This window comes from Falco peregrinus, chromosome 9 (genome assembly GCF_023634155.1).
Source record: "Falco peregrinus isolate bFalPer1 chromosome 9, bFalPer1.pri, whole genome shotgun sequence".
NCBI lineage: Eukaryota > Metazoa > Chordata > Aves > Falconiformes > Falconidae > Falco > Falco peregrinus.
This window is the reverse complement of record NC_073729.1, coordinates 7889233-7915522: the sequence shown is the minus strand read 5'-3', so window position 1 is coordinate 7915522 and position 26290 is coordinate 7889233. Positions and strand designations below refer to the sequence as shown.

Genomic DNA, 26290 nt, shown 5'->3' with positions numbered 1-26290 from the left:
CAGATCTATTTCTATGGAAAATAAATGAGGCAATTCTTATCACATGAATAAATTGTTCCTTTACAATATTGTTTTGCACCATTATTGCTTCAAGTACCACTTATGTAATCTCCTAATGAAAGGCCTCTGTAACAGCAAGCACACCAGGTACAGAAAGGGCTTAAAATTCCCAATTCCTTTCAAAAGCAAATAGTGTGTAAGAAAGAAGAGAAGGAGGGGGAAAGAGTAAGAAGCAAGAACTCATTCTTTTGAATAATAAGAACAGGGAACTAACCAGGGGAGAAAAGTTCTTATAAAAGGATAATATGTAGAGTTTTTCACACTGCCTCAAGTTTTCTTTGTTAAAAATGTATTCAGGTTTCTACAGCCTTTTTCAATTTAAAACACTTTCTGAGGTTTTTTTTTTCCTCTTCCCCGCAGCCTAGGCACCTCCAAAATAAATTTAAGGAATGGGCACAGGGGTAATTGATTTGAAGAAAATGAGATGAGGATGTGAAAGAGGGAGTAATATTGCTAAAGAGGGAATGATGCTGCTTAAAGGAGGGAACTGACCCATCACAGTGCTGTAAAAGTAATCTTTTAGCTTTCAGGTTGTATTAACTCAATTGCTTTATTAGTTATTACATATGCTAAATAGAAATATAAGTCCAGATTTTTGAGAAATAATGAAGTGTGACTTTATGTGCCAAATCACTGTTCATTACTTGCTATGGATTTGATTCCATAAACAAAATGCCCATCAGTGGAGATAAGATCATTTCTTGAATGCCAGACAAACTCTGCAACGGCTCCAGGTCCGTAAAGCAATGCTTGCCTTCCTCCCGTTGACCTGGCTGCCAGCTGCTACTTTTGGAAAGAAAATTCTGAGTTAGTGCCTGTTCCCCTGTTTGTTTGTTGGCTGCTTTATTTTTGGGGTTTTTTTTGGGGGGTGTGTGTGTTTTGGTTTGTTTTGGGGCACAGACCAGAGTCTTCCCAGAGGCCAGACCTGTAGTTTGGTTGGCTCAGTCTCTTGATTCGTTAAGGCTGAGCTGCTTCACTATTTCCAGTAAATATGAAAAAGTACATCTGTGACAAAGGCTTTTTATTTTTATTTTGATTGCTGTGGAGTTTAATTGCCTCGAACTGGGGCCAGCCTTTGTTCTGTCTTGCAGTTTATGATAGCTTGCAATTACTGTGCAAACTATCATTTTTCCATTTCAAAGGTTACCATTTCTCCATGCTCACTGCATTATCTAAGATACCACAATTATGTGCATCTTCAGAAAGAGGAAATGGCTGTGGCACATCACATACTGCAGTGTGGTGAGTGTAGGGAAATGTATTTTGGGGGTTTCTGTGATGTGTTCTTATGGAGCCAAACTTCCATAAGTGTCTGAAGAGACAATTTGGTTCATTGCAAATACTGTAATGCCTTTCCTAGGAAAACTTTAGATCAGCTATTGATTTTTAAGTGAATTATACATATGTGTAGGAAGGTAAGCATGAGCTATACTGTAGCAAAAATAAGTTGGTGAATACGCTAAGTTTCATTTAGTCATAGGCACACATGAGAACAGGATCCAGGAGTCAAGAAGTACCAATATCTTTTTCTAAGTAGGAAGTGTTCTCAAACTCTGAAATTAAAACAGATGTGCAAAGACACTACTTCCTACAGGAATTGCTAAAACAGCAGATTGGTGGCGCCAGACCTGGGAAAACTCTGCTGTGTTGGTATTTGTTTGCTCTGATTTGTTCTTTGGCTTCCTGGAATTTGTAGAGTTCAATTTCAAATATGTGGTACCTAAAAGCAAAGCAAGGATAAATCCCTATCTTACGTTTTTGTCAGGGGTTTGCTCTTTATTTTTTCAGGCAGTACGCAATCTGCATATGACACACTGCAAGTGGGAAGAAGAAGGTTTCATCATTGATCTCTGATACACTGGGTTCCTGGTGGCCTTGCTGTTGTGGAAACTGGGGGATATTTACAGAGGGATTTGGATGTGTAAGATCTGCTGCAAAAATAGATGCAATTTTAACATAACCTTACGCAAGAGGAGTGTAAATTCTTCTGTCTTTGCCAGTGAATTAACTAGGGGATGTTGAAAAGCTATGTTGATTAGCTTTTGCCAAAAGCTGTGGGGGAGAACTATGGCACAGCCTTTTAAGTTTGACAGCTTTCAACTCTTGTAGAGCTAATCTGTCAAGTTAATTTTTTTAATAAGAGATGAACTTTGCATAGGGATTTTGATTAATAGTTTATTATATAAATGTCGTACAAGATCACTGTTTGTTGGTTTATTTTTTTAACATTAACAGAGATGTAACAATAACCATGTTCAAACACTTTGACAACTTGATGTACTGGGATGGCCAAAGACTTTTTTTTTTTTTTTTTTTTTTTTTTTCATGACAGAGCCTTTCATGGCTTTGGGACAGCTGGTAAACACTTGCTTCATTCCACATAAAGGGCAGAATCAGCTGTGCTTATTGTTGAACAATATAGTGTTGATTTGGGGAAGAAGAGACTAAAACCAGCAGGAAAATAAAATCCTGGAGCCTGGCTGTGACCATTGTTTTGCAGCCCATCTAATATAGGAAGCTTTATCTCCTCCTCAAAGTCCTTTGTTATTCAGAACACAGGCCTTGGATTCAGTCTGCTTTCCCGTATCTTTAATGCTTTCATGATCTATTTACGTTTGTCCTGGTCTGTTCTATGGCTTTGCTCATGCTAGTGTCTTTCCTAGTGGACAGGAGACTGCAAACCCTTCCCGCAGCAAAGGCCTCCTCTCCCAAAGACCACACACGGTGTTTGATTTGGCTTCTGCTGTAATAAGGCAGCCTCCCATGGACGACTTGTAGGAGCCGACTTTTTGTTTTGTCTTGGTGGTGGTTTTAATAGTGCATTAGTTCTCTGTGTGCCTGTCTAATGAGAGAAAAACAGGACATAATTTGAACCTTAGATTTTATAATGGCTTTAGCCTTGTCTTGAAAGGTGAGGGAGATTTAAATGAATATCTTTGCAAATTTATTTATACAGTTAATGATATATATGTTTACATTAAAAGTGATTAAGCTTGAAGGGGGTTCTTAATACGTTTATAAAAACTGGATGGCTAGTAGATAGAAAAATTATTGAGAAAATGACGAAGTTTGTGTAGTAGAAGTCTGTTAACTGCGAGTGAAAGAAGATTCAGTTCTGTAGATAAGTCTGTAATTTCTTGGACACTTAAAAGCTCTTTTAGAGCCATCTGAAAAGTTTTTATGCTTCATAAACTTGGCACAAGAGTGTCTAGTGTATCAGTTTTAAAGCAAGTTTACAGCTTACTTGTCTGAGAAGGGGAGTTGTGGTACCAGGGAGGCCAGAAACCTCTATGGTGTTATCAATAAAATCAGTTATTGCCTTTCTGTACAAGCACACAGCATGCATGGAAGGAACAAAGCCCTTCTCTGCCTCCTACTCTCTGTTTATGAAGTCTGCTAAGCAAGAGGCGGAACTACCTTTACCTAGCCCAAATGGTAGCTTCACCCATTCCCATACCCCTTTGAAACAAAAAGAAGCCAGACATGGTTCTGATCATACCCCTGAGTCAATGGTAGCTGTGTGCAGTCCCTCCTAGGACTATGAACACTATTTTGTAATACTACCCTCAAATGGTGTGCAAATGGATCAAAACCACTGCATGAATGTTTTAAAATATAAGCAAACAGTGAGAACTTTTGAGATGCTTATGGTTTGTCCACAATAATATATTCTTCTCAAAGTGATTCACCATAGAAAAGGACTTCAGTGAAATTGTTTGAACACTGCGCAGCTGGCCAAACTTCAGTGCAACTAAGCTCTGTTGACAGGAATCTGACATAATTCAGTGCTGATCAATATTTGTATACCACAGGCTTTGTTAATGGCATGAAAAGAAAAGGTATTGCTAAAAGAAAATGTAAGATACTGCTATAAAACCTGTTAGGCCTCACTGTATGTAGCTGTATTTTGTTATGGTGCTATTGCAGAAGAGTAAAGTCCAGACTTTAAAGTGCCACTAGAAATTGCAGGTAATAGTATAATTAGATCAAATGCAAGGTATGTTTGTTTTTTTTTTTAATGCTGCAGTATCGAAATAATATTCTCTGGTCTGACAAACCTCTGGTGATGAAAAGAAGTGCTTGTGCTGACAAGATGTCAGTAGGTTCGCTTGATAAATAAGGTTCACAAAAGTGGATTGTTGTATTTATTCTGGAGGGGTGTTATCACTCTTGTGGGATGGAAGTGCTCTGAGCATTGCAGTGCTGGTTGCTACAGTGGAAACGTTCCTTATTTGAAGGATCTGTGTTTTCTAGTGATACAAGAAGACATTTCTTGTTAGGTAGTTAAATGAGACTAATGTATGCCAGTCTAGGATTTCATGGCCAAGTACATGTACACATGCTGTTCTGTGCACTTGCAGTAAGTTTGAAGCTTCCAGGAAGTATTGGACTACTGCATTTTAAATACTGTGATTGTATCTCTGCTGTAAGGATGCTTCACTTCCTTAAGTGTCGGAGCTACTGTATGTATGATAGAGATACACAGGGATTTCCAGCATTACTTATATGTGGCATGTGACCAACAATATTGGGATGTTTCATGTATTCATAGCTTATTGTGTGTTGGAGGATCCCAGATTAATGGAAGGATTCCTCAAAAGTTCTGTGCACAATGAATCCCTGCTTTATACACGGGGGACTTAGTCTTGCATGGATTTGGGATTTTTATTCAAGGTAAAGATGAGTAGGTTTAGTGTGTTGGTCCTAGAGCCTGGGAGACTATGGTGGTATCTCTCTGAACAGAGTAACAGAGACATGCTCGTGATGCAGACAAGACTTATGCTAACCTGATTTATTTTTGGTTTTTTTTAAAAGGGAGGGACACTATTTTATGTACTTCCACAAGTTGTTTTTTTCCTATGATCTGGCTTTCTGTGGATAGTGTGAGTTTCATTTTTTGATGTTCAAAATACCCATTTGTGCAAATTTCTGTTTAGGATAGTATTTCAGGGGATCAGAGGCTGAATAATGAGAAGGCAGTTGCTTGTCAGCCACCACACTGCATCATACCTGTAGTGTGCTGGCATCTCATTCATGTATTAAGAGACCATCCCAACAGACACATAGCCCTTACTGTCATTTTCGGTAGTGAGGGATGATGCACGTGCAGAGACTTGTTGGGGTATTGGTAAACAATGAGACAGACTTTGATATAATCAAAAGCAGCCTCAATTTGCCATTCTTTGGTTTTTCTTTTTTTCTAATCAATAAATTAATTTTTATCTGAGTTTGTCCCAGGTTCAACTTTTTAATCACAAGATCTTCTCCACTCATGTGCTATTTTTTTCCTGCATGAATCTATATTGTCATTTGCCTACAACTATGCATTTTTGGTATTATTTTTTCATTGCAACACACATCTAAAGATTGGATTGCTAGGCATTTTGTTTCCAGTATGAAAGTTGTGGCAGTCTGAGACACAGCAATATGCTGTATGTATTTTATCATTTGAAATAGATTGTCAATTACAATCTGCGTATATTTAATTTGCCTAAAAAAGTGTTGGCCAAATCTTCGTATCTTAGAGTTATTCAATTTACCCTAATGGTCTTTAACTGAGAGTTATGCTCACACAATGGAGGATAAAATAGTCTGAAAATTTTTCTCAGAGCTATAAAATGTTTGAAACTGAGTTCCCATCCAGTCCAGAAAATACAGATTTCTGAGTATGTCCTGCATACCTGTCAAATCTGGCAAACAGGAGCTATATTTGTTGAAGCTACTGGAAGGTGAAGGAATACTATAAAGCAAGAAATGACTAGAGGTATATGATTATTTTGTATCTAGAGTGATTGGAGGGCTGGACGACCAGGTTGTGTCCACGTGACATCATATGAAAAGCATAACTGTGCTGAGGTGACTCAGGGGAAGCAGATTTCTGCACCTGTTCAGCACCTTACTAGATCACACACTACAGTTATTTCCTTCTTGGAGCTTGGGGGAAAGCAAAACATTCAGATGCTGTAGTTTTGTTCTTGACTTTTCTATTTAACAGCCCCCCTTACCCCCCACTCAAAAAAACCCCAAACAACCAAACCCAAAAAAACCCCACCCACAACAAAAATCAACCAACCAAACACCCAAACTCCAAGAAACAAACCCTCTTAAGGTAGTACTTCATAACTAAGCACTACTGAGCCTAATGTGTACACTCAGCATGAAGGTGGACCACAAAAAAGCACTGAGAAACCTGTACTGAAAACCCATTCCGCTGTGCTAAATATGAAGGTGCAATCCAAGGAAGTTTTACTTCATATAGCTTATCAACTAAATAGGCAGGATGGAAAGGCAAGTTAAAGGGAAGAATAGCCCTCTGCTGTAATTATATATTTTGTAGAACATGAGACTTTAGTCCAACAAAGCAGAAACTTGCTTTATTTGACAAACATGCTCAAATTTTAATAAACTGGCCTTAAGCATATGCTCTGTATCTTCTTGGCTAGGCATGCATTTTGCTGAATCAGGGTGTAGGTGACTCACTGGGCTGCACAAGAACCAGGGACAGAATCGGACTGGTGCTCTAACCAGAAAACCATGTCTGTCTGGAAAAGTGTGTCACTTCCAAATGAACTTCCAAAGAGCAGCTGTTTCCAAATAGCCCTTAAGGTAGGTGTGGTATGCAGCCATTCCCTACGAGGCATTAAAAAAATTGTTTTGGATCTAAGCAACTGCATGAGGGCATGTTCTTTTCAGTATTGCTCTTAAAGTTTCTGTACCAGGTTTCCCTTTCATTTCAAGGGCTGTGTCAAAGGCTTAGAAACTGCTTTTACTATGTACACTTTCATGGAGAAACAGCAGCTGTGCTGAGGCAAGCCTCAGGTGGCCCCTGATCCAAACCACAGGGTGTTTGGAGAGGTTAAAGGCAAGTGCCGAAGGACGATGGAAGGAATTTCAGTGAAGATTCAAAAGCAGCTTAGCTGAGAAGTGCTGAGGCTACTGGCCCTAATGTAGCAAAGCACTTAAGCAGGTGTCAGGTTTTAAACATATGAGGCTTTTCATTTTGGTTCCTATGAACATCCTTAAGTACTTGGCTGGATTGGGATCCTGGCAGGACTGAAACCTTGGATTTCTTTGCATGCTAAGTGGTGTATTTGCAGCTTTTCCTTAAATTATATAACATAGGTATGTTATTCCCCTGTTGGTTGTTCTTGCTGCTTGAAATAGTTTACTTTTTTTATATTCAAGATTCTACATTCTCTTGCTATTAGATATGCAAACAAGTTGAAAGGACCTGGGGGGTGGGGGTGCGCGAAACAACGAACAAAACCTACAAAACTAGAACTAACAGAAAATACTCCTTTTCCAGAGCTTTGAGGCTGTCCATAGAGAGAATTGCAGTCTTGTCAAAGAAGTCATCGCAGAGAAGGAATCTGAATTCTGGCCTGCATAAAAGAGGTGAGTTTGAGAGGTATATTTGCACTTAGCATCAAGCCAAAGATAAAGTAGATCTAGCAACAGCTGAGCTTATGCTTTTCCTTTGAAACAAGATGTGAGGTAAGAACACAGAGCTAACAGCAAACCATCATCAATGATGTATTAGTTATACTAGAAAATGAGTGCTGTTGAGCTTGATTCTGCTTATGTTTCATGATTGCATTACATACCCCTCTGTGTCTCTTTGATACCTCTCTCTTTTGTAAAGTTTCTTCATGCTGTTTTTGTATATTATTGAAGAAGGCATTGGGAAGCTGGATGGCAAATACTGTATACAATGAGTTTTTCAAAAGGTGTTGGTTGTTAGCATAAATGAGCTGGATTAAATGCTAATAACCATCAAATGAGTTTTCAGCATAGAACAACATACGTTCCTTCTGGCTGATGAGAAGCAAGCTGAACCAAGGCTGGGAGAGCTATGATGCAGGCAGCTGGAGCGGGACTGTACTTGCTCAGTTTGTGCAGTTCTAGCTTGCAGGTTTCCTGTTCTAAAACAGATTTCTGCACATTTAATGAGTGTCCCCTTTTACCTGAAGGGAGAGATAATGCAGCATTTTTTCAGTGCAGAGGGAAAATATTCAGGCAGAAGGGTCTCGTTCCAGCTTTAGGTGCTCTGCCTTCCCAGCTAAAGAGCCTGTTCAAGATAGATGGACTTTGGCAGTTTCCAGTACTGAAAACTGGGCCAAGAAAGAAACCAAAGAGGATATGATTTCAGAAAGAATTTTAACTTAAAAAAAATATTTTTAACAATTAAATACTGATCTTCTGGAAATGAGCACCATTACTGCTGTTCCTCCAGCTGGATGGATGTAAACTTGTAATTACAAAGGCATACCTAGTAAGTTGGCCCCCAAAATGTGATACTAGTTGCTTCAATCACATCACAGCCCTGACTATTATTTTGAGGTTGCGTAGCTTTTTCAAAAGGGCTGAATTGGCCCCTCCATTTCTCTTCTAAAAATTCCATTTTGGTAACAAAATGTGATCTCAGCTTTCTTTCCTTGCTCCAGTGGAAGTAAAGGGAATTGAGTCTACTTTCAGCATTATGTCAACTGCTGGCCAGGCTTCAGTTTAATAATATCTGATATTCCAGTGATGTCCAAACTGGTAGGTAGGCTAGTGTTCACAAGAACTGTAAAATAAGTAGAGCCATGCACCATCCATCCCCTTCCTGGTAAGCTATTAATTCTATGATGGTAAATGTTTCTTGGAGCAATTCTTTGAACTTAGCTCTGCTAGTTCATATCTGTTAAAGTTACTGAAAAGGGAGCATGTAGATGATGTAGAAATCTATTGGGCAAATATGTAGGTTTTTGTTTTTTCTTTTACGAAAATTATGTCTGCACTTAATACAGTAGAGATGCGATGTGCCCATGTAGGCTAAAGCATTTAATACTTTTCCTGTTCTCTACTCTGCAAGCCTGCAGTGGGCAGAAATCCACCCAGAAGGCCTATAGATGGCTTGAAAAAGTGGTTTGTAGGGTAAATGTCTGCTTCTTTATTAGGATGGATTAAAAGACAGAAAAGTAAATGCCATGTCTAAGTACTAAGCTGTGCTACTATGCTGTGAAAAACAAACTGAACTTTACATCTGTATTGCATTAGTATGTTGACTTCTTTGTTGTTGATTTATAGTTTTGAAAACTACTTTTAAGCTTCAATGTTGTTTGTGTCACATAAAGCATTAACTGTTCCTTCATATTTAAAGGGAAAGATTTCTTCTTATTCATTGTTTGGGTCATCTGATTAATTTTAAACTTCATGGACTTAAACATGCTTCTCACTGTTACAAGATGAGATGAACACTGGAACCAAAAATCTCAGTCTTTGACTGGCAATGAACGTTACCTTTGTTCATAGTAATAAGGATATCTGTTTTGTTTCCTGTAAGTCTGACTATTTTAATGAAGACAGTAATTAATATGATGTTTTACTAATCATGAAATGTCAATTGATTTATTAATGGGATTTTTTTTGTCATCAAAATCCTTTCTAGTATGCAGCTCACAGGAAATAGTTCCTAAAAATTGTGGATAAAGTTGCAAAACTTTTGGAAGAGGAGCTAAATGTTTTTCTGCTTCATGTAATGTCTTTTCAAATTATTTTCATTTAAATTCTTCATATAACCTAGTTAATAGTGACAACACAAATGATTTTATTAACCAGCTTGGTGCTGATAAATTCTTAATGTTTACAAAATTTGAATTATATCCTGAAGAGGACTTTCTGAATCATACAGTTTCAGATTGTGCTCTGACCCTACAGAAAAGCAGCTTTTCATTTCTACTTACTGGTCCTATGCTGCAAGGTAAGACCAGTGTATGGGGGTGAAAGGAAGCATAGCATTTACACTGAGTTTTCTGTGTAGGGAAGTGGTACCCAGAGATGCTGTGTTTCCCCAGGGATAGCTTGTTGCATTACATGAGCTGAATTCTAGTTCATTGTGTACTTCAGGACAAAGTCTAAAAATTTCAGAGAGAATACAATAGCTGGAGAGGCACTTTAATAAACCTGGGCCATAGCTTAGTATTCTTAGATTCTAGCTCTCTGTGGCAAGGGGAGTAAGCCATATTTTCAGCTGGTGTAACCTGGCACTGCTCCATGACCACCATCTCTTGTTGGCACCCATGCTGCCCTCCAATAAGAGAAAAGCTGTTGATTCACCATAGATTACATTCCTAATGAATCTATATTACAACATTATATTTAGCTTCAGAAAAGTAATTTTCAAATTCATGTCAGGTGTGCTTTGTCATCCATATATTTGACCCAGAAAATCAGCGTTCATTAAATTTAGAAAAGATTTCTGGGTCTTCTTGTTATGATTCTTTATTTGAAAACCTGATCCCTTGAATCTGATCTGATTCATTGAGAGATTTTGTTCCCCAGGATCTGCTTCATGAGATCTACTTTCATTTGGAGAAAAAAAAATATTTGAAAACTTGTTCACCAGAATCTAATAGGCTGTTGATCATTAGCTGTCCTCAGAAGACAGCTGGAGTACCACCAACAGATTGAAGAGGCAGAAAATATATATGCAATAACATTGCAGTTGGGAAAGCAAACCTGGTCAGATTCAAGCACAGGAAGAATTAAAAGTAGGACAACTTGTTCTCAAAGGTCAGGATCAAACTAATTTGCTAATGTCAACTTTCTTCATATAAAGAAACTACACTGTCAAGCATACACTGCATATAGGATTTAAACATGCATTTTTCAGCCCAAATGTGAGTTTGAAAGCATTGATTGTACTAATAGTGGACTGACCTTTTGGTATTTCATTTTTCTGACTCTTGTTTGTTCCAGGCCAGGTGAGATGTTTCAGGACGAGTGGCTGGTTGTTTATTCAAGGCAATATTTATTATGTGTTTAAAAGAATCATTCTGATATCGTGTGATGGAGCAAGCAGCTGCAATGGTTGATGTCAATCCATGCCACAGCAGTGTCAGACTGAAACTTGTGCTCTTGAGTCTCTTGGACTTGTGTCTTTGCCAGTATCAGTTCAATGCATTGACCTGTAAACTGCTAGAGTAGGCAAAAGCTCGCTTCTGGCAGCCACTAATACCAGGGCAAGCTGAGGACTGGGGTTTTATTTTCTTTAAAAGCCATGGTATTTAATGCCAGTCTTGGAGCCTAAAGGGTTTATGGATACTCGGTTCTGGAACTACTGTTTCAAAACTTGGTATTGAAATGACAAAGTTATTCCTTGCCTGTTGGAGCACACTTTAGTTTTTGTTTCTGTTTACAACAAAAAGAAAATGAAGATAGAATAATACCCAACCTGTGCTGGAGACTTTGGTTGCCTTTGCTGCTTCTGTTAGCTAGCCACCATGATGTACTACATCAAGGTGTAGATCTGCTAGAGATTGCACTTGCATAAATGCTTTGAGTTTTCTACCAACACTGTGATGATTGTGTGTGATATCCAAGAGACTGCAAGTGAGCAAAGTCACTGATATCTCCAGGGCGCTGTGTTCCCCGGGAAAGCAGAGCTAGATGCACCTAGGCAAATAGCAGTGAAGATGGTGATCTGGCTGTTTTAGTCCCTCCTCATGCAATGCTTGCATGTATTTATAAATGCATTTATATGTAATTTCACCAGAAAAGATCTGAACAGTTGTGATAGCTGTACTGTGAAAAGAAAGGTAGAAAGTGAGCTTGAAACTGTTTTTGTAGTGATTTGTATTTGATCTACCATGTCTTAAGGAATAAAGTTATCTTTGATTTTCTAGGTTTGATTTCTATCCCATGCAGTCTCTCCTCCCCCCTCTCCCACACTCTGGAAGTATTCTGCCAAATCAAGAATAACATATAAATAAGAAAATATACTAACTGTGTCTATACTGAGGAAGTGGTTTCCTTAGAAATGGTAACCATATGAAACTAAATGCTGATACCAAAACTATAGTTGAACATACGGATGTGGGCCCTGGAAAAAAGGGAAATGGGATCTGTTTGCTAGCTAAAGGGAAAAATCTTGTTGCTGCCTAGGCTTTCTGTCAAAGTGTGGCTGAAGTAAGATTACTTTAGGTGTGTGTTGTGTGGCAGCTTTTCCTGCCTTACTTTTTATATAAGGTACTTGTAGGAACATGGCTATGAACAAAAGAAAATCTGGTTTGATTTTGCATTTTCTTGGACTCATAACTGAGAAGGTGAGTATATACTTTGACATTTGTGTGTGGGACAGGACTCACAGCGCTGCCTTCAGCTGTGACTCAGTACTGCTCGCCTCCCTGACATGGCTGCTGTGGTGTCTGGGCAGACACACACCGGATGCTGCTCTTGCCAGTCCCATTACAGTGCTCAAGAGGGGTCTGACAGCTGGAAGACGTCAGAGGAGCAATTGTGTGCAACGAAGTGGGAGACAAAAACCCAGGAGACTGAGGAGTGTTGTTATATGCAGGGTTCCATCCTCCCTGCTTTCTCAAAGTGCCCATGCTAACCAACAAAGAGACCTTCTTGCTAGCCCTTAGTTACAGTAGCAATTTAATATAAACATGGTATTATTATTTTTCATCCTGAGAAAATGCAGATAATCTGTGAATGTGAGGTAGATACTAAGTTGGAGCTGTATTTCTCTAGAAATGTTAAAATATAGCTGTGCTGCACAGCACTGTTAGACACCAATGTGGAGTCTGTGAGGTGCAGAGCTTTATGCCCGTCTCTCAAGTAGAAAGAGGTTTACTGTTGAAATCCTGTTTATCCTTCTACCTTATAAGGTATAAACTTTGGTACTTTTATGTCCACTTTATTTTTTTCCTCGTGGGACCTGCACTTTGTGAGTTACAAAATCAGTCAATCAATAGGTTTCCTTTAAAGGAAAAAGCAGGAATGAATATTCAGCAGTCATAAAAATGCTCTGGAGATTGCCATCTAATAGGGATGAAATAAAAAGCAGAAGCTGATTAGAATTCCAGAAAATGGGATATTCATCTATTTATAGGAATTTGGGTCTTCTTCATATGCCAGATCTTGTAATTTAGTTCTCAAAATGTCCTCAATTTTAAGCATTTCTGGAGAAATCATTAAATGAAGGAAAAGAAAGATGAATTTAGAAAGAGCCAAATTAAGTTGATTTGCAAAAGAAAAATTTAGCCAACATGGATTGTCTGGTTGAAGGATGCATGATTAGAATTTAACACAGTACTGTGCCTGAAATGTGCTTTCATCATTGCTGGAGCATTGCCTCGTGCCAGGGAATTACTATTTCCAACACAAAGTGGTGTGCTAAGCTAGAAGCATAGGATGCAGTAAGACTTCTTCATGGTGCATCTTTGCTTGCTTTTCAGACCAGGTCACAGTCCTTTTCAATGCAAGTGCTTCCCTAGAGCAGATTTTTCTTTCACATCTATTTTCTTACATATTTTGTGTGTTTGAGTGCTCTTGCTTCTCTCCTCCTGTTTCTAGCTCCTAAGTATATGACTTAAGAGAGCATTCACAGGACTTGAGAATAAGGGGACTTCTGGCTTCTAGGAAAGAAAATGTGAAAAAACCCACAAAAAAATCTGGACTTCTACAGAGATGTATTAAACAGCTGCTGACATTGTGGGAGACCTGGAAAGTCTCAGGGAATCATTCTATCTTGTGGTCAGTTCTATTAAGTACTCTGTATAATTTTTTCAAAAAATCTAAACATGTATGAATTATGAGGTTAGGAAGAGGGGCCATTATAGGATGGCACACTCAATACCTTATGTGGAAATGTTGCCTGTTCTTTTATCAAAATATTACCATAGCTAGAAAACAATGTCAAAGCTTTTGAGGGGAGGAAAAAAAGCCTCAAAACTAAGCAAAGCTTGATGTTATATGAGCAGGCCTGCTAACTAATCATCGTGCCATTTTCTAGCTGATGTGTCCGCCTGACCTGTAATGTCTGTTAATTGTAACATGAATGAAAACGCAGTGCACCTGCATAAGGTGGAGGGAAATTGTACTGTGTTTTGGTATCATACTACTGTGGTCTGCCCTCTCTGAGGGATGTTTGGGTGTTTTGTAAATAATATTTGTAAATCAAGTCCATTTGGATTTGTTAATGTAGTTAATGTCCTTGCTTTGGAGAAACTTGTGCACAATAAGGACGGGGCTTTTGCTTGGGACAGAAGGGTTTGGCAGTAAATGGGGATGGGGACATGGGAGCTTGAGTCCCTGGGCCTCAGCATTCCTATTTGTACCATCTGAAAGGAGATGATGTCAAGTGCTTCATCGTAGGTTAAGTCATTCCTTCCAATAGTTGCTCTTATATTTTCTTGGCAACAGTATTGGCCATTTTCTTAGGCCAGCTTGGCTGTACCATCTCCGCTGGTGTGAGCGGCCCACTGAGCTGTGCTCCCACCAGCTGTGTGGGCAGCTAATGCACCCATCACAGCCTGGCATTGGGGAAGGAAGGACTTCTCTGTGAAGAGCTTAAGGGAAACTGTGAAGTGCAATATTGATCGCTCCTGCCTCCTCCACTTCAGTGTCTTCTAACTTTTACCACTCCAAGCAGCCTATTCTGAACAACTGTTCAGAAATATATAAACTATTTTGCATACTCAATATTTCATTTTCAGTACTGCTCAGTATAGCTATGATGTGTAATGTACCTTTAATGTCTCAGTTGCTCTGAACTTTCCTGTTTGGCTGGGTGGATGATTTCAGAACTGGAAAAATATAAATTTATTTGGTGTAGAGAACAATCTTGTGATTGTTTGGGGTTGTTTTTTTTGTTTTTTGGTTTTGTTTTGTGTGTGTGTTTTTGTGTTTTGTTTTGTTTTTTTTACAGTTTGGGCTTCCTGGGTGATTTCAAGTGCCATGCTAAGTGTTTTCACTATTCTTAACTCCTTACTAGATGAAGGATTGGCTTGCAATCTGATTTGACTCAGTGCCTTTCAGGCAGATAATTTTTCACTGGAAATTAACTGTGGAATGTTTCAGGGGATCATTGCATGTTTAACGAATGTACATCCAAGCCTCTTGTGCACCAGAGGGAATGTCAGCAGATATAAGTATGTTTAGTCTGAGAGCAGAGGGTGGACAAGGAAGACATTGTATGAAGTAGTGTAGGTCAAGCAGAGATAGCCACTAGAGACTGAAAGATCAGGGTATTGCTTGCTAAGGTTTAGAATTGTTACTGCTATTACTTGTATTACTATAGCCTCTAAAAGGTATTTCAAAGGAAGGGGATTTCTGAGTTTCTGCAAATAATAATGCAGTAATCTTTGCCTAGTAAAAATTGGCACAGCATCAGTAGCTCAGAGCCACTGAGAATCTAGACTAAAATCTGCCTAATATATTTGGTTCTGGTGGAGCTAGAAATTAAAATAAGATAAATCTTTCATAAGAGGGGGATGGTAGCTAGCAAAATAAGCAAGTATTGAATTGCAGAAAGTAGGCTCTGGAGCCATTGAAATGCAGGCCTTCCTTAGGAATTCAGTAGCCATGTGTGTAGGAGGTCTTCTGAACAAACTAGCTAGTGCTTTTGGGTATATAGGCACCAGATGACATAATAGTCTACTAGGCTAGTCGTGGTAAGCTGGTCTTTTGATTAAAGTCATCATTACAAACGGCCATCTGGAATTCTTGCTCACAGAAGCGAGTGAGTACATACCAAGAGTAGGAAGGGTTTCATTGTGCCAGCAGCTTTAGAACTGAACCACTGAGGAAAAAAAATAGTAGTCCATTCAAATTTATCCTTTGAATACAGATGCTGGCTACAGTTGTATTTTCTGTAGTATGTTGCTTGCAGTGCCTGGGCAAACTTTGCTTGCTGGCATAGGCAAGAGCAACCTCCCATTAAACTTAGTGGGAGCTGTGCTTGCTGAACTTGGCCCTCTGCCTGCAGAAAATTAAATGCATTGGCAGGTTAGCCAGAGGGAAGTGTTCTTCTATTTGGGGTGCTCGGCACTTATTCTGAGACACTCTGGGCTTGTGGAAAAGAGAAATTCTCCACAATCAGGGCTAGCCAGGAGGACTCAGGCAAATTGCCTCTTCTTTCCTCTTCTGTGTATTAAATGCTAGGAGGCCTGAGAATGGTGCAAAGCATGGTCACTGACGGGCTTAGGATGTGCAGTGGCCTTACCTGCACCTTGGACTTTGTGCTCGTACCCATAATGAGGAGAGCTTTTCCTTTGTTCCTCCCTTCAGGAGGCAGGGGTTTGATAGGGGTTTCAGCCTTTTTCAGGCGTGGTGGCCACACTAGCATGTATAAAGTGGGGATTGTAACATGTGCATGTGCTCATGCATGAAAGCACACCCTGGAAAGAATAGAAGAATGTGTGAAAAGGTCTTCAAATCTAAGACTATTTTTGAGTTATTGCAGTGTGATCGTACTCCCTTCTTTCAGGCTGTGTTTTAGCCCAAATCTGCACTTCTGTAGCTTGTCCTTTATTTGATTTTTTTTCTGAATCCCTCTCAATTTGTGAGGGCAGCTGAGCTGTCCTTTCCTGGGATTTTGTGAATTAAAAATACCCACTATCCAAGTGTCTTGAGAGATTCAGCCCCATTTCTGACAATGAGGTAGGCACTTTGTAGTATAAATTCCATTACAAATAACTGGTATTCAGAATTGCTCATGCCTAATATTTGTTTAAAATGGAAATTCAGTCTCCTGCTAGCGTGTTTAAAAAAAGTAACTGTGTGCGCAGTTCTGTAAGATGCTGGTTACTAGCATTCCTTGCATTGTATAATGACTTAGAATTCTGCCCACTTCAGAAGTATTATCTGGAGTTGCAACACTTCAGTCTCAGAATGTTTACAATAAAAATCTGATGCTGACAAGTATTGTGGAGTATATTTATTCTCTTGCTGTGGATTAAACAATTGATTCTGAAAGATTAAAATGCCCCACCTGCCTTCGTGCACACTTCTGTTTTGCCATGTCAAACAATATAAAATGAATACTGCACTTCCCTCTATCTAATTGAATAATTTACTGTAAATAGCTGTCATTTACTTTAGAGCAGTAGGGGATCATTAGCCAAATGGATGTGAGTAAGTCATGCCTTTAATGCGTTAGAGGGGCCTAAAATGGAATCATCTAAATGGGACCATCAATACAGCATGCTGAATTAAGTCAGAGGCACTTAAAGCTTTAAGTCCTCTTTCTTGTAAATTACATGCTCCCTCGGCAGAAAGGTAATCAAGAACTTGCACAAAATATGGCATCTTTGTTTCAGAGCTTTATTTTTAATGAATAAAATAGTACAATTTAGATGACATGATTGGTAGGTATAACTGTGTTCTGGATTTCCCTCGTTTTAATTACCTCCACTTCTTACTGATTGAAGCCTTCTTGCTTGCAAGCAGCTACTTGTGCTGACTAATATTGGCTCTATTCCATAAATAAGATAAGCAGGTAATAAAGTAGCTTTTCTTGACTTTTATGGGTATGTGACCTGATAATTATCTGCAAAAGTTGGTATTTTGTATATGTAATTTTAAAAAGGTCCCAGTCAACCTTGACTCATAAACTTACGATACATGTTTTGCTTATTTCACCACTGAAGTCAGTGGCAGGGTTGTTGGGTGTTTCTACATGTATGTCTTATTGACAACCCCTGGTCCCATCTAGTTCTTCCATTCTGTTCGCTGTCATCCTGGAAAAGGCTGGTGTTCAGTTAAAATCAGAAGCCAAACTTTCAGTGACATTCCAAGAGGAGGATGCAATATACAGGTAGCAGCTGTCTTGAGGTATGAGACTTGATTTTAAAATTTTAATTAATTTTAACTTTGGTAGTTTGTATTAACCATAAGAATGTTCCTTTTTGAAGTTTACTGAGGTCCCTTCAACCTTAACTCTTTGGTGACTATGTGATACCAGCTCCTGAGTCACAGTGACTTTGTGGGAATAAATGGCACGTTTTATAAAACAGCATTTTCCTTCTGAGTTTTGACTTTGCTCTGTTTTATTCTCTATAATCTTTTAGGGGTTCTAGGATGTTAAAGGTTCCTAACTTATTTTTCTGTGTTTATTCCCCTCTTAGTCATCTCCTCTCAGTGGTCAACCATTTCACTTTTTTAAAAAAAAGAAACAACGCACTTTTGTGCACTAGGCATTCCACTCTCACATGTATGAACTCTTCAATTCTTGGAATTAGATTTGGGCAGATATCTTAAAACCAACTTGATGTTCAAGGAATGTAAGTAAACAACCCCCAACATTATTGCAAATGTAATCTGTTGCTGCACTGAAGAGAGTAGGAGAATTTGATATACCATTACCTCAAAATATGGAAAGGTTAAATAACTTGCTGTGTAGCGGGGAAGAAGTTGGTGACAAACCTTGTTGTGGAAAGCAGAATGTTTTCCTTATTTTCATTCCCTAGCTGTAACTATTGCACTATGTTTCCTGTAACTGATTCGCTCCCCCCGCCTCCATTTCTAACTGAAATGGTTTTTTTAAAGGTAAATTTATCTTGTGCTTTGAAACTTCTCAGAATCTCTTATGAACTGCTTTCACTTTTATTGGATGAGTCATGAGTCGAAAGCTCTGTCCTGTAGTTCCATCATGAGTAATGCTTAGCATTTTCTTGGGTTCTCTTTTAGAAGACTATTACATTAGAAGAAGAATCTGTTTTTTGATATCTTAATGGACAATTAGGTGGCTGGGCCTCAGAACTGATCTACATTTACCACTGCAGTAATTTAAATTTTTTCTTCCAATTTAAGGATGTAACTTTTTTTCTTCACAGTATGTTGCTGGTCACAGTTCTCCATCTTCAAATAAAAACACTTTGGTTTTGGGGACTGCTGTACAAGTATTGATTCTGCTTTTGGGGACAGTTTTTCACCGAGGTCTCTATTGATAGTAGCTACCAAATCTGGCCCCTGTACACAAGCTTCAAGTTACCTATGTGACAGTCAAGTCGTGGTATAGATGGTATGTGGCGTCAGGAATCCTATTCTTTCACCTGAGCACTGACGGAGAGAGCTCAAGGGCTCTTGCCCTGAAACCTCTGTGCTGAGTTTTGTCCAGGTATGTGTATCTAAAGAAAAACTAGTACATGAAGTCTACTGCTGGTGGAGCAGGCAGCCTTCCTGACTGCTCAGATGGCAGATCCTTTCTCTTGGATGACAAGGTGCTGGCACATCAGTAGATGGGTATTGGCAATATCTAGCAAGTTATCTGGAATGCCTGGCCCTCAGGTATTTACTGGTATGACATAAGTGTAATTGGCACAGGTGGTTCTTGGGATCCAGCTGAGGTAAATGTTAGCTTGTTGATAGCTTAGGCACTCTGAAAATAATGAAAGCCATATTTTCAGGTGGAATATACACTCTGTCCCCATGAGGGGTTAGGTATGTGTCTGTTTTCTTGCTGAGGCTAATTATTGGCTTTAGTTGCGTTGGCAATATTGGGAGATGACGGGTATTTGCAGATGAGCAGAGTTTTCTGAGGCTGATCATGAAAAAATGGAAATGTATGGAACTCTTAAACATGTAATTATCTCTAGAGATGACAGATGGAAAAATGCTGGCATTTTAATAGTGAAGTGAGCTTTCAGGAGAGATTTGGACTTTACTTGGCTACTCTTGTAAATAGGAGGTGGACTGCTCCACAGCCCACACATCACAGGTAGCAACAGAAGCAAGCCTGAAGACTGAAGCTTTCAGGGCAATGGATCAGCTTTGTGACCTCTGCTAAGTTTTGGTGCATTTGCACCTGAAACAGTCAACACTAGATTTCTGGGAATAAAAGTTTACAGAAAACTTTCACACTTAAAGATTTCCTTGGTCTTACCAGCCTCATGTTCCTTGAGGGCTAGTAGTACACAGGCTGGCATTGGAATGGAGTAAACAGATTCACATTTGGAAAGCAGTCTAATGTGGAACTGTCTGTTTGACTTTCAGTGAAGTTTTAATGAGCAAGTTCTATGGCATAGTCATAAATAACTACAAAGCTCAAGCCAAAATTGTGAATGAACAAACCACGGTCACAGTTATGTTTTTCCATGGGGAGGAAAAATAAAGTCTGGAAACTGTGGATTCCTAAGCCTAAAGATTAGGAATTCATTGAATTTGGCTGTTAATAGTAAGAGTTTGGCTCTGGGACCTTTGCTTCCAACTAGTTCTGGTGTATGTATGCCCACTTGTGCCATCCCAAACTATTAAAAACTTGTGGTAATAATAAGAAATATTTATCAAAACATTAGCCCTCTTCTGCAATGAGACTTGTACCGTTGAAAAGATAATTTTTCTCTTTGTTTGATATCACCTTTCAGAAAATTATGAGAACAAATAATACAGCTGTCCTGGAACAGGCTGTGAAGTAGTTCTTTGTGTACTCAAAATCTATGTGCCAGTTCCTTTGTGTAATAGGTTACTGAACATTGGCTGAGGAGCACAGTCAGTTGTTGTAGTTCAGCTGATGGATGCAAAGTCGCTGGACTCCAGTAACTTGCTGTGTATCTGGGAGTTAGCAATAGGAAAGATATAGTATGCTTCCGAAGTTGGAGCTTTACTGAGTAAAAGGACTGTGACATGTAGATTACCACTTTGTAAATCAAACTACACAGGTCCCTACTGAGCTACAATATTCATAGAAATGGTAATGTGTAGTACAGAGCTATGATGTATATTGCTATAAGCTGATGGAGCATGTGTTGACTCTACAGCATAGCTGGATTTTAAACAAAAGGCCTAGCACAAAGCACTCTTTGATCTACACTAATGTTTTTGACGTTGTACTGAGTGAAAGTGGCAAACCTGAAGCTCTTTCTTTCCCATTTTCACTGAATTCTTAGTCATGCAAACTTTTCATTGATGGACATATTTCTGGAAAAGGGCATCCATTTTTTTTTATTCAGAATCAGTAATATTAGAAGCTCTCGGGTCAGCATAGTTCTTCACATGTACACCCATCAGCATCCAAACTTTACTTGCCAACAAACAATACTTCTCTCCTTGTGTCTCTTCCTGTTGTTTTGTTGCCTGTACTCTCCTTCTTGGCCCTTCCATACCAAAACTTCAGCCTATGAATTGTGGGGTGGGGGGGGACATTTCAAAAACAAACAAAAAAAAAAACAAAATAAAACCAACAAAAAGATCAAACCACAAAACCACATGAAAACTGTCCCATTTCATCAGGTAATACCATATCAACTGGTTTTTGCTTGGCCTTCTGGAGCCCTGCAACCAGAGGCTCAGGAATGCTCATGACACAAAGACTTGGTGCAGGACACTGACCTGAAGAATGGCTTTGCACTTCCTGCTCCAAGCTGTTCCCAAGACACAGTGTGATCTCTGATGTAAATCTAATCTAATGTGTACAGGCTACATAGTGCCTCTGAGCCTTTAGATTTGCTAGGGATTTCTGGATGTGCTCTGGTGACATTACACATGCCCCTGAGATACCGAATATGGGAGTGATCCTACAGAGCAGTTCTGCCTCTAGTCCTGCTGGGGATTTCCTGTCTGTGGTGTTATTACAGTTTTTTGGCTCTTTTATGTTGTTTTATGTGAAGGACAGAAGGACAAGACAATACCTTCTGATTCGATACTCTTTGGCAGCAGTTCAAAAATATAAATGCAGTATTTTCTTCTTAAAAAGAGAAAAAGCCCACTGCCGCTTTATTACTTGACCTTTATATAGAATTATAATTACTAGCCAACATAGTTCTGCTGACAGGCCGTCTGGAAGTGTTAATTTGAGTTATTAAAGGAAAAAAGCAAGAAACAGAAACAACACTCTAATGTAGGCTCAAACATTCATATTTTTTTTGTGTATAAGTAATTTTACAAACTTACTCTGATATTTTTTTTTTCAGTTCGTAGGAAGAAGTTTGTCTACTGGATTTGTTGTCTCTAACTAGAAAAGACATGCTTAAATGTAGAGACTGCAATTAGCGAAAAGATAGCCTAGTAAAGGAGAATCACAGTTGAGAGAGCTGGGATCCTTCAAGGTACATAGCTCAACCACACTTGCTTTACATGTTCCTTGGTGTATGTTGGCTCATCTTGTGTGTACTTGTTGCTAAATTGGATCTCCTGTTCTGGTATTCTGTTGCAATAACTTTGACATCTCTCACTTACTTACTTCCATTTTAACTTTTCTATAGCTCTCTGGCCTTTCTTTCTTTTCCCCAATATATAGAGGAAAAGGGCGGGGGAGGAATTATGATAAACTTTAGTGATAAAAGTAGCAAGTTTCTTAGTAATTCAAATAGGTTATTCAATGACTAGAGAGAGCTATTCTTGGCCTTTTCTGTTTGTGTTAACTTTTAGGTAAATGCATGTTTATCTAGATTCATCTAAAGCTGGTTTTAAGGTTTTCAGAGTTATGACAAAAGAGAGTAATTGGATATTAACTCCGTAAAATAAAAGAACTTAATGGCTGATGGCAAATATTGTGAAAATACCACCACTGTTTACCATGTAATGCCTTGTGATACTTCCAATAGAGACTTGGCTATTGTGGGCTGTGACCTGAACTAATAATATTGCTTTGCTCATCTCTGTTAAAATGTCAGGTATTTTTTTTTTTTCTTTAGAGGAATATCAATGTAAGTGAAGATGTTTTTCAGACTGCCTGTCTGACTAACTGGAATGGGTATTAAGTAAGATGAAATCCTTTCATTACAGAAAATGGATTGTACACAGAGATATGTGTGAAGATATTATTGTCATCTTTCCTTGCAGCGAGTTACTTGTGTAGGTCCTTGTTCTTTTTCCCTTCATCAAAGTTGTTAAATACAATGTTACTGTCTTCCCTATGTACTTATTTACAGCATTGAACACTGAAGTATTTGGTTTCAAGTTGTACTTGCCTCATGTTTAACTTAGAGAAGTTAAAAAGACTTACCCAATTTCCTGCCTGGTAAGGGAGACTTTTTTTTTTTCTTACATCTTTCCGTTTTCAGCTCCTTTTGAAATTTTTTGATGTTTCTAGGGGAAATAATGAATCTTAGCTGTAACTTCATAATGCTTAGCAGCCTTGTGTTAAATAGCAGAAAACCATGGTATTCTGTAGGCGTTTCTTCTGAACAGCGTAGTATATGCTTGTACAACATAAGGTGCAAAATCTGCTTCTGTGTGGTTTTTTTTTTTAACTTCTATTTTTCAACTAGTTGAAATAAAAGCCCTTTTATTTCTGATGTCCCCACACGGAGATTGGAGAGACACACGATCCTGCCTCCTCTCAGCGATTAAACCCTTTAAACTGGATGTTTGCATGTGGCTATGGTGTCGAGTGTAAATCAGACCAAAGCAGGGGAATTTCACTTGAATTAACTTATTGCCAATCAACACAACCCCCTGACTAGTACAGCCGCTGTGGGAAGTGTGGGGGAGGCCCAAACCGCCCTTACTTTTGGGGAGACCTGGGAGGCCGCTGGGTGCCGGCAGCGGTTTCCTCACGGCGCCGGTCAGAGCGGCTGCAGGCTCCTCAGGGGCCCCCTCGCGGCGGCCGCAGATCCCTCGGCGCCGCCCCGGCAGCGCGGGCTGGACTGGGCTCCCGTTTGCCTCAGGGCTGGCTGCAACCGGTTCGCGCCGGCGGGCAGCGCGCGCGCCCTGTAACGCACGCCCTTGAGGTACTGGCAGGTACTGAAGTGTGCAGCTGGCGTCTCCCCACTTGCTGCTTTATGTCTAGTGGCGCGGGGCGGGAGGGGAAGAAAAAAAGGAGGGGAAAAAAAAAAAAAGAGTGGAAAAAAAAAAAGGGCGGGGGGGAAAGGGGGGAGTTGTTCTTCGGTCTGATGGCAGCAGGGAGTCTCTGAAGAGAAAGCCCTCATAGCACATAGGGGGCATCGAGACAGGCACGGCCGCGACTGAGGGAGATCCAGAGTGAAGAGAGGTGGTCTGAAAACCCGGTGCTTAGTTTATCTTCAGAAACACTTTTGAAACCAAGAGACCGTGACCAGGAACAGGGATGCCCTTATTGTGAGTGTTTGAATCGAGACATGTGTTGGTGCAAGTGATGTCAAATTGGCTGTTTGGTTTATTTTAAGAAGTTGGGGGGAAGTGCTACACAGTCTGTCAGAAAGTAAGGGAAGTGTAAATATAGAGGAGTTTTACCTCCCCACATTTTCATGGTAGCAAGTTGCATTAATACTGCTCTGAGAACCAATAAACATTTTTATATGGTGATTTTTCTGCATCACATAAAACCCCAAAATATAGCTCTGGAGTGCACCAACTTGCCACCTATTATTCAGTTCCTGAACCTCAAAAGCAAATTCTTTTCCAGGGAAGCTGCCTCTAAAATGCTTATTGCTAAAAATGTGACCACTAATCAGTTTGCTCTCATAATCCTGCTGTCTATATAAATCGGTGTGCTCCTTCCAGAAGGGAAGATTTTAAAGACTTTCACTGATACACACACATACATACATACATACATATATATATATATATAAAAGCTGCCAACTAAGTGATTAGTCCAGTGGCTTTTTGCCCAAAATAATTTTAAGGTGGGAGGAGGGGGAGGAAAGGTAATCTTAAAATCTGTGATGTCCTGCGCTATCTCCTTATTTGAAGTATTTTCATAATGTAGTCCATGATGATATAAACTCCACCTTTCTAGAGATTTTTATATCTAACTGGGAAAATCTGCTTAAGATATGTTGTGAGAAAACTCATGCCTTGGCAAAAGGATTGACTAGTGCACGCGATGACAGATCTCTACCATTCCTAATCTGTGTCATGGAGAAAACTGGATAACCTGGCTAATGTGGCTCTATGCTTTCCCTCCCAGTACCATCAGATCTTCTGGTTGCATTGCAGATATTCTACTTAGTGCATTTCCATATGATCCACTTGCTAGAATGAAGAATTGGAACGAGCAATTCAATATAAATTGCTTTAAAAGCAGATTTTTGCATTGTGGTGATAATAAAGAAAAAATTTGGTATGTTCAAAGAGTGTGTCGTGAAGGCTCTAAAAACAAAGTGAATGAAGGAATCAAGCTGTGTATGCAGGTGAATAGGACTGGCTTCAGATTCCTTTTTTTTTTTTTTTTTTTTTTCTTCCAGCCCCCCATGCCCCCCTCATGTATTTGCAGGTGACAATGTTGCACTTACGTTATCTTAAGATCTAAAAAGTAATGTTCCTTGTTGGTAATTTTCAGGTTGATCTATTTGAACTGAGACAGAACTTTGTCTGCTGCTTCTCTTTATTCCCCATCCCATATATTTCTAAGGTATAGCTGTGTACAGTAAGGCTAAAATGAGAAAAACCCAGAACACAAAAGTAGCAGACTTCAGTTTGCATGAATAGCTACATATATATATATACACACACACACATAATACCCTTTTTTATATACACATATATTTATAGAGTAATACAATAACTGTACTATAAAGTAATTTTATATTTTCTAAAATATAAAATGTCATTTACTATAGTAATGTAATATATGTCATATAAATATATGCTATATATGTTACATGTGTGTGTATATATATATTCAAGGCCAGGTTGGATGAGGTTTTGATCAGCCTGATCTAGTGGAAGGTATTCCTACCCAACCCCAGGGGGCTGGAAGCAGATGATCTTTAAGGTCCCTTTCAACCCAAACAATTCTATGATACATAAAAAGGGGTATTGTCAAAGATAAAGACTTGTTTAAAATGAGATCCTCTCTCTGCAGAAAATAGAAAAGATGGGAAGAAATATACATTAAAAAGAAAACCCTGTGTGAATAAAAATGGATTTGTGCTTCAGATTGTACTTGAAGTGTGAGACCTAAACTACTCAGCAGTGCTTCCTCTTTGATTATTGGTTCTGCAAGAGCAGCTAACATGAATGAATGCTGCAGGTAGCGTCTGTTCCCACCTTTTCTAGTTTTAATTTTGCATTCTAGGACTGCGGTACATGCATCTGTAGATATGATCCTATGCTAATACAACCTGTTTTAATACATTGTTTGAAGTACTCTTTATTTCCTGTTCCTGGTTTCATGGCTGCTTAGATTTGTGACACCCAGCTTAATTCTGAGTTGGCTTTTACTATTGTAGTTAATTCATGCCTACATAAACCTGTTATAATGCAAAATGACAATGGGATCCTGAGTCCTCAAATGGTTAGTGTGAAAAACTTGTGATGAGACTGGATGTGTTGCTGAAGGACAGAGTGTATGTATTTACTTTCTGACCTATCACATAAATGCTGTCAGAATTTTGCTGTTAATTTGATATGTAGCGTTCCATTAAGTTATTCTCTGTACCAGGAGAATAATAACTAATGATGCCCAGACTCCTGGAATTGTAAAATAAGGACAGGCACTGTTTGGCAGAACAGAGAGTATACTTTACTACAGACAGGAACTGTTCATATTAATCAAGGGATATCTAGTCTGAAATTACTTTTAGCTAATGACTTCTTA

General features: G+C 39.1%; 1 protein-coding gene across 6 annotated transcripts in view; it reads left to right on the top strand.

The window, feature by feature from the left end:
• INSC (INSC spindle orientation adaptor protein) overlaps positions 1–26290 on the top strand; it is a 140938-nt gene that overhangs the window by 11635 nt on the left and 103013 nt on the right. For 2 of the 6 annotated variants that reach the window (XM_055814528.1, XM_005236279.4), the window contains exons 1-2: positions 7053–7182; positions 7367–7455. The gene's annotated coding sequence lies outside the window, so the exon portion shown is untranslated. Of the gene's footprint in view, positions 1–7052; positions 7183–7366; positions 7456–21737; positions 21873–22697; positions 22787–23661; positions 23845–26290 lie in introns of those variants that run through there. The other 4 variants (XM_027785039.2, XM_027785040.2, XM_055814526.1 and 1 more) reach the window with 4 other exon arrangements.